The following is an 8,935-nucleotide window of genomic DNA, read 5'->3' on the forward strand; positions in this document are numbered from 1 at the left end:
TTTGTAGTACGGTTGTATATAGCTAGCAGTTTCAGGAAGGGTATATTTATTTAGCATACTTTTTACAGCTCAGATAATGGCTCGTTATAGGTAAGAGTTGCTGTAAATTGTGTGGACCGTGAAACATCAATTGGGGGAGCACAGCAGCCAAAAAGCGTAGGACTTGGTAAGGTACAGCTAATGTGGCTCAAATGATGTAATCGAGCCCTTGCTTCAAAAGTTAATGAGGTTTGTAGTGAACTACAGTTTAGACTGCTGACAAAAATTATTAGGACAGTAAGCAATCCCTTTTGTTTGTTAGTAGTCTATAAAATATCAACTGCATTAAAGGAACCGAGCGCATAAAAATACAAGGTAAAGCATGGAGGTAAAGAGTGAGATTGGAAATTTGTGGGTTTGCTGTTAAAATAATGGTGAAAATTACACTTTTGTTTTGTTTTTATAAAGATATTTAAGAAATGTATCTACATTTCTTTAGGTAAATCTGGGACCATACCTTTATAACAATAGATTTTTACCTGAGGCTCAGAGCTGCGAGGATATATCAGCATCTTTGTCCATAGCCGTATTCAGCAGCACGCGTCACAACATGCCTCCAACACCGGCTAAGTGCTATCACACGTTTAATCAATAAGATCTCTTCCAGATACGCTATATCGCTCTACGCATTTGAGAGCAACGTGAGAATATTTTGGGTTATGGTAGACTAACCAGGAAAATCCAGATGTTCAGGAATTTTACTTTCACCATTGTCAAGGCTGTTCAAGACGTGTTATTAAATGCGAAAGGAAAATGGAGGACAGGAGAGCTTCAGAAGTCAGCCCCTGCCCCATGGAGAGTCCGCTGAGCACGGGGCGAGTGGGAATAACCGTTCCTGTCGCCGTAACCATTCTGGATCAGAGTCCTCGCAACTCCTGGTGTCCTGTCCGTAGGCATGCAAGGACCTCGGCCGACTTCAGCCTCGACCAGAAGGTGCCGGAGCTGGAGCTTTTGCTCCCTGGTCCAGACGAGCCTGTGTGTAAGCGATTGCAAACATTTAATATACCTGTTCTCAAATGATGAGCGTAATGCACAAGCTCATAGCAGCGTGCGTTTTACGTGATTGTGTATTAGTAGGGTCAGTTGTATCTAGCCTTTATTTTCATGGAGTTAAGGGATATACTGGGGAAAACGGAATATAGTGGAACTATAACGTCACTAATGATATGGTAATTATAAAAAAGGAATGTAATTCACATTTTCTTCATATGCAAGAGCTGAAACACATCAGTTGATACTTCTGTCACAGGACCTGTATAATTATGTAAAGGTAATTTTTCCAGGCATTTTTAACAAGAATGATCATCTGGGAATTTGATTTTAAGATTTTTTTAAAAGATTGTAAAGATTTTTTAAATATTTATTTTGAAAGCATTATTAATTATATATGCATACACGAAGGATTATAGTTTGCTCTTACCTGCCTAGAGCTAAATCTGAGGAGAAGTTTAAGTTGTTCTTGCTACCTCCTTAACTGCAAGCAAGCAAAGCAACTGCAGAAAGCCTTGCAGGTTTCAGGAACACCTCAAGGAAGCCTTGTGGAACTGGGACCACAGATATGATATATTTGCTCGATATATTTGCTTGAGCAAGTCCTGTGCTTTAGAAAAGTGTATCCCACTCCCACACTTTTGTACCCCCAGATAGGAGCACTGATTGACTTTCCAAGTAAGTAAGTGGAGTCGAAGCCCAATATGGGCCCCAGACCTTCACGGCCATACCCTGGATTTAAAAAAGCCGCAGGCTGGTGTCACTTGCCACGTTACACAAGAAAACACCAGCTGAAGAAAGCAGCCAAAAAAAGAGTCAAGTAAAAACTTCTCCAGAAAGCAATCTCCATCCCTGCGCTAGCCCTGCTACCAGGATTCCAGAGCCGCCCCAGGCTGAAGCTCCGGCTGAGGAGCACATCCCCGGGTTGATGGGGTGGCTCTGGCCGTGCGGTGGGGACAGGGACAGCGGGCTGCAGCGCGCACAGGGATTTCTAGATTTGTTCTTCCCGGCTGCCTCTGACCAAAGTCTGATATATCAGAGCCCTCTGCCGGGCAACGATACCAAAATGCCTTCGGTTCACCAGGGGAGCGCAGCAGTTCTCACTGTAGAAAATAAAGACACTGCATGTTTTGGGGTTTTGGGGTTTTTTTTTTGATGCTTTAACAGGATAGTATCTCTTCTTTTGGGATTTAAAAGCCTTGGCCTGATGCTCACTTTGAGAGCGTTGCTCTCTCTTGGATTGCTCTCTCTCCAGTGTGTCTGCAGACTTCGCTGATGTACAATGCCTGGGACTTTATACGGATTCAAACAGAGATTGGGAAAACTCCTAAAAGAAAAAAATTATCGAGCGCTATTAAATACAAAGATAATGTCTTTCATTTAGGAAGCCTTAGAGCCATGAATTGTTGGAGACAAACTAATACCCCTGGGGATGTACCATTCCAGCTGTAACATCTGCGCTCCCTCACCGGTCTGGGGGCTAAATGAATCTCTGCGCCGATGCAGTGGAGTTTTTCTTTTGAGTGGAGATCAAGAGAAACAAATCTAAAGAAATTAGAATATAGACAGTTTTGATTACAGGTTTAATAATAATTTTGTGCTTAATAATAGTGATCAGGATTAATTAGAAATAATTAATAATAATGACGTTTGACCAGAACCTTACCCTTTCTGGCACTGTTGAAGACTTTCTGTTTCTTCGCTGTGCGATTGAAAGGAATGGAAAGAAGTTGCAGCTTTGGCACTTTGGATCTCTAGATTAGCGCATTCGGATCTATGGAACAGTTACATCTGTTCAGTCTAAAGGATCAAAACCATTAACTATGAGAAATTAATAGGTACCCTGTTTGTTTATCTAATAAACAGTCATTGCATGATTTTCATAAATCGTGTCCCATTTACTTAAAAGAGAACGATTTTCCTCAGCGTCAGGGTGGTTGCGATGAAACTCTGAAGCCCTTTTGTGGTGTCTCGTTGGTTGGGACTGCGAGGAGGACTGTGGTTTCATCGCTGGGCTCGACTAAGGCTCAGGTTAGGTCTTGATCTAGCGAAAGGCATTTGAACTGGGGGGATCGTTGGCTCTCTGAAGCCGATCGAGGACTGACAGCTGTCCTCTGCAGGCTGCTCCCCCGAGAGCCTCAGATCCAGAAGCCAGAAGGAGGTTTCAGATAGTCCTGTTGCCGCTCCAGCTGTAGATCCTGCTATAGCCGCTTCAGGAAGACGCAACTGTTTCATGATTAATGCTCCAATTGTCTGTCCTAAAATCTGGGGTTGGGCTTTTGAGACTTGTGATCGCAGCAGACCTGTCAAGCCTAGCGTTGACTATGACACTTCTCAGAATCTGGATAAGAAGAAAATAACACACTTTACACACAAATCCTACTAATTAACCTGCTTTACCACCGTGAAGCTTATTAAAGGGAGTCAAATTTTCAGAGCTGTTTAAAAATTTCCTAAATCTGCGTTATTGTTAGTCCATCCGCCTCTCTTTCTGCACAGCTGTACATTTCCTGCAATTCGAGTCTGCGTAGCGCTGGTGACATCAGCGAGGCTGTGACGGGAAAAAGCATGGGAAACGCAGGCGCTTCAGCACCTGGAGCAGAAAAATCGTCCAGGATCTGGGCCATGACGTGTTCTTGGCAAGTAACTGTTTTAAAAAGAAACCAAGAGGTTTAAAGGGGCAAGAAATAAATACCTAGCTTGCTTTCCATTAACTTCTTAGCAGCGAGAATTGGCTGTCCCAGCTTTTCTACATACATTCACCAATTACAGCCCTTTTTTCCTGGGAAAAATGTGTGATCCCTGTGAAGACAGTTTTTCATTCACAACCCTCTCTTGCTCCGACGAAGGTTATTTTAAGCGATCTGCCTCTCTGCAGCCTGCCCAGTAAGTACAGCTTAAAAAATAAAATAGGAGCTAGCATAAAAGTCTTTAACTTCTTCATCCTAATAAGCTGGAATTTGTATTCTAAGGAAATTATTTTAATGCTAAATAATGTTATAAATTGATGAGGAATTTTTCATTCTCTCGGTCTTACATTTCAAGCAGGGTACCTCCTGACAAGCTCTGGCTTTTCTAAGCACTAAAAACATTTTAGGAAAACTAAACCTGGAGATTATAGCCTCGGCTTCTCTCCTTTTTGCACAGCAAGAGGACAAGACCTTCCCTCTTCGAAACAGTTTTAAATATGCCAAATTGTTTCAGAGTTTTCTCAGCCCTGATGCTCTCAGGGATGGGAAGATGATTAGTCGATGTCCTTTACTTTAGGAATGTTTTTGAGATTTAAGCTGCAGTCTGAATTTGGGAGAAGTACTTGATCTGTATGAGGAGTTGGATGATACTGCTGTGAAGCTTAGAGCTGTTGCTGAAAAAGCTAATTAATAGCAGATAAAGCATTTTCGTTTTTTCTGCAGGTTGTATGTTAAGCATTAATTATGGAAAGTGTTAAAACTTCGATTTAGGCGTTTAGTAATTTTTCAAAAGAAAATTAGTGTCGGGAGTCAGTTTTCTCTGTTTCATTTGTAATTTTTAAAGTGCAAGTTTAATTCTGTGGTATCCAAAGAAGTACCTCAGCTTGAGCCACTTGATATTTGACATTATGGATGCATTTGATGTTATAGATGTGCTGGATTTTTTTTCTTCATGAGAAGAACTAAGTGGTGGTCTGCTGATAAACTCCCACTGTAGCTGAGGTGAATTCCTAATATTCTTACAAAGACGGAAGAAGAGTTGATTAAGAATGATGCTCGCATAGGGGCTGCAGGTTTAGATAGTGCTCCAAGAGGAAACCTTCCTTAGCAGTTAGTGTGTTTAGTTTCTCTTTTAGGCGAGGTGAATGATGTTTGAACCATGGGTTTGCATAGTCAGAGCGCAGGATTTAAAAATGATCACCTAATTTTGTAAATTGTTCATAAACACTAATAAAAAGTGGCAAATTTAGCATACTCTTCAAGTAACTAAAAAGCTGTTTTGAACGCAACGCTACCATATGTAACTGCTGTGAGAACTGCCTTGACAGTCTCCTGCGTGTTGCAAAAACTGATTTTTAATCAAATTGAGGTAGTATAAAGCATATCTTTTCTCTTTCTTCCCTTCTTTCCTTCTTTGCAGTTACACTTTCTCATTTATGATTAGTACAGAATTCAGACCTAGAAGCATATGAAACTCTACAAGTAAACTTAAAAAAATTTGTTGAAATGGTAAACTTTATTCTTCTTAGCCTGTTCACATGAGTACAAATCAGAAGTGATTCCATGGAAATCGATGTGGCTGTAGTAATGTCATCTCAATAGAACCTGGAAAACAGATCAGTCCACAGGATACTGGCTTGTCATAAAAATGTTTCTCATTAAAAACAAATCAGGATGGAGATATTCTTGCTTCTTACTGAAAATTAATTTTTACTTTAAAAATATAGTTATGGCACAAAGCTGCTCTTTATCAAGGAAAACTTAAGCTGCGTACATTTGGTGTAAATTGAAATTTTATTTTTTCCAAAATGAGTGATGAGAAGACTTTTGGTTTTCAACATCAATGCGTATTTTACCCAAAGCTGTATTATTAAATACAATAATTCAGATTTTTTTTTTCCTTAAAATACACTATTGTAATTTGGCTTCATTTCTATCACTTTTTAACCAGAGATAGAATTCAACCATCTGTATTGCTTAACCTTCATGTCAGTAATCATATGGTATTCCTTTAGCATAAAAGTGGCTAGTTTAAATACTAATATAGCATGTTTCAGTGCATGGAACAAGATCATTTAAATTTAAGTGTAAAGTACACCTAAATTAAAACCTTAGCTACATGGGTTTAATTTTTCTCTTTCTTAAATTGTACTGTATTCCAAATTTAACCGCCTGTGTTGAAACCCACAAAAGCACGTTGAGGATAAGGAAGAGCCACTCGACCGACACAAGAAGGTGGGACCGAGTCACACCCAGTCGCCGCCTGAGGTTCCTCGGGACCTTCTCAAGGTGACCACAGATACCAGAAATGAAGCCTCAGCGTAACAGGTGACAAACCTGTTACACACTTTCCACGGAGCCCCCGTGGTACTGCCGTAGCAGACCTGATCTTTATAGAGAGAAACTTCATCTCTGCCCGTGAAAACTGTCCGCAAACATGTACCAATATTGTGTAGGTGCAAAGTTTACTGCAGGTAACTATGGAATCTAAATACCTCCGCGGTCACAAGTTCAATGTCTATTTGTTTCTTAACGCACCCGATAACCCATCTTTTATTTACTCACTGCTTCAGCTCTCCATTCCGGGTTATCCCCAAATGGTATTAAAAACAGCCTAAGTGCTCATGCAGAAGTAGCTAAGCCTGTGGAAATTGTAAATTACATCTCCCTGTAATTTAACGAGGGCAGGGACACACACAATTATTTATAATTCTGACTCACTGCAGGAGCAGATGAACGTCCCTGGTTACCTCTGCAGGCCGTGCTGCGTGCATGCAGCTGATCCTGACGTCCTCCGAGCTGGCGGAAGGGAAGCCTTGCCCATTTTCCACTGTCACAGAATCTCAGCTTTCATCCCCCAACAGATGCTATTCCGTATTAAAGCCGGTCCAAACAGTGAACCGAATCTAGGTTATTATTTCTAATAGCAAACTTAAAAGAATACAACTGTGAAATGCACATTGCAATTCATTTTACTTTTAGGGATTGGTTTCATAATGGTCTAACCAAACACAGAAGCGACACTTGGGGTTGCAGAAATGCAGGATGAGTTACTTGTCCTTGGTCTTCAAATAGAACAAATATCAATGGTAGTTCAAAATACATTGTTGCTTTTATTCAGTATCCTTCCATATCTTTAGTGTCATCTTGTATTTTTTCACCTCAAAATCTAATTCCTACACATAACTCTGTGGCTTACTCTTCAAAATTAAAATTAAAAACCTGCCCCTCCCCCCCCAATCACTTCATGGCTAAACAACCGTGAGCATATACAAACCTCTGTATTTTTTCAGTCCTATCAGTTTGATCTGTGTGCACCACACAGTGAAACCCAGTGACATTCCTTGTTGGCTCATTTCAGAGACATCAGTCGCTCAGTAACTCTGTCCTTTTTTTCTTGAAATTGTATCAAGAAAGTGTTTTCCTACCACAAGGATTTTTTTCCTGAAGCAGGAGGCAGGAGACATTGTAGAAGCTGCAGAGAGACTCACTAGCTGTGAAAAAAGATTTGAATGCTTGTTAAGATGAAGAAACCACCGTTGTAGAAACCAGGCTTGTTGCAGAAATATGCTCGGGTACAACGTCCTTAGTGCTCGTTTTCCGATTTGCACTTCTGCAGATGCGGTCTTAGGAGCTGCCAAGACTTTCAGCTCCCATTTATTTTGGTGGGAATTGAGCATTTTTAGTCTGGCAAAGTTCCATTCCCTGAAGGCTGTGATAAGCAGATAGAGACACACAGAGAAATTGCCACACAATCCCACTGTCTATCTTTTCTCTACAAGATCCATTTGCTTTCAGAGGAGTCTTGACAAGATTATAAAATCACAAGTAGAAAAGAGCATGAAATAGTCCTGCTTTGGTTCTTTGAATCATTACTCTTATGTGAACAACCTCGTATGAACATCATTTGTCTTACCAGTAGAAAAGCTTTTCTATTAATAGTTACAGGATGCATGTCTCTTAAAGCTGTTGATGCCAAGAGCAAATGGTTTGAATTTTAACGTGGGTTTGAGCTCAACTTTTTTCCCCTTTCTCTGCTCATTAATTTCCGCTTATATTCCTACAGATCTACCAGATATTTTCACAGAAATTCACATCATCTGATTTTAAGCTTTAGATAGATTCTCCTTCTGGTCAGTTGATTAGCATTTAGAAGTTTCTGCAGTTTGAAACACAAGAGCAAGCAGGGCCTCGGTCAGGCTGACTACAGCGAGCAAGGTACGGCTCCAGCAGGGAATACAGGCACTACGGAAGAGTCCTGGGACACTCGTGCCAGGGAGGGCGGACAAGCTCACGCGTGCACAGCTCAAGTCTCAGGGATCGCGAGAGAGGCTGGTCACAAGATGGGGTTGTGTAGTGAACAAGGCATTGTATATAAGTTGGTTTAAACGCTGGGGTACATTTGCACTGATAGAAACATGATCAGTTGTGTTTCTCACCCTTGGGATCTCTGTTACATGTTTCTCCTGAACATCTGCAAAGACATTTCTCACTGCTGTTGCGTGGACTGACTGAAATTCTTGTAGCATCTGCATCTTCCATAAGAAGTATTTTGTAAGGGAAATATTACTGGCTCAAAGTTCCCCATTTTCAATTGCAGGTCATCTCCATTTACACTTCACACAGGTCCCCAGGATGAGCTTATGACCTAGTAGCTATTCTTTAAGGCATTACCGCTGTGTGTTCAGCTTTCCTTTCTTCAGCCAAGGAGGGAACTGAAGAATACATGGACTCACTGAACCATTACTCTCTCACAATACAGTATAATACAGGGAAAACAAGTGTTAATTCTGTCTTTTCACAGTTAAAACTGTTATTTTTGGATTAACAGAATGAACAAAAAGAGGTATGCGTTAGCCTTGCGCACTTCCCTGGACTCCCAAAAGACCCAGGGTACTGTCATCTCCAGGCTCACCCATTCACTTTCTAACACGCAAGCAAGGACAGTCAGTCACAAAAGCAGGTGCTGCTGTGCCAGCTCCGTGACTGACAGCTCTCAGACACGTTTACTGATGAGTATTTCACTTCTCTGAAGCCATCATCTTTAATCACTTTTCCCTAACTTACTGTAAGCTACTGATAAGTAACTGAAGTTACCATCCACCCTAGTTTTTGAGCCTGCTTGTCCTTCCCCTGCCATGCCACGTACTTCTTAGCACTTTGATTTTCTTCAGCAATCTACCAAACTAGCCAACGAAGATGGAGCCGATTCCAAG

This window comes from Grus americana, chromosome 3, assembly GCF_028858705.1.
Source record: "Grus americana isolate bGruAme1 chromosome 3, bGruAme1.mat, whole genome shotgun sequence".
In the NCBI taxonomy this organism is placed as follows: Eukaryota; Metazoa; Chordata; class Aves; order Gruiformes; family Gruidae; genus Grus; species Grus americana.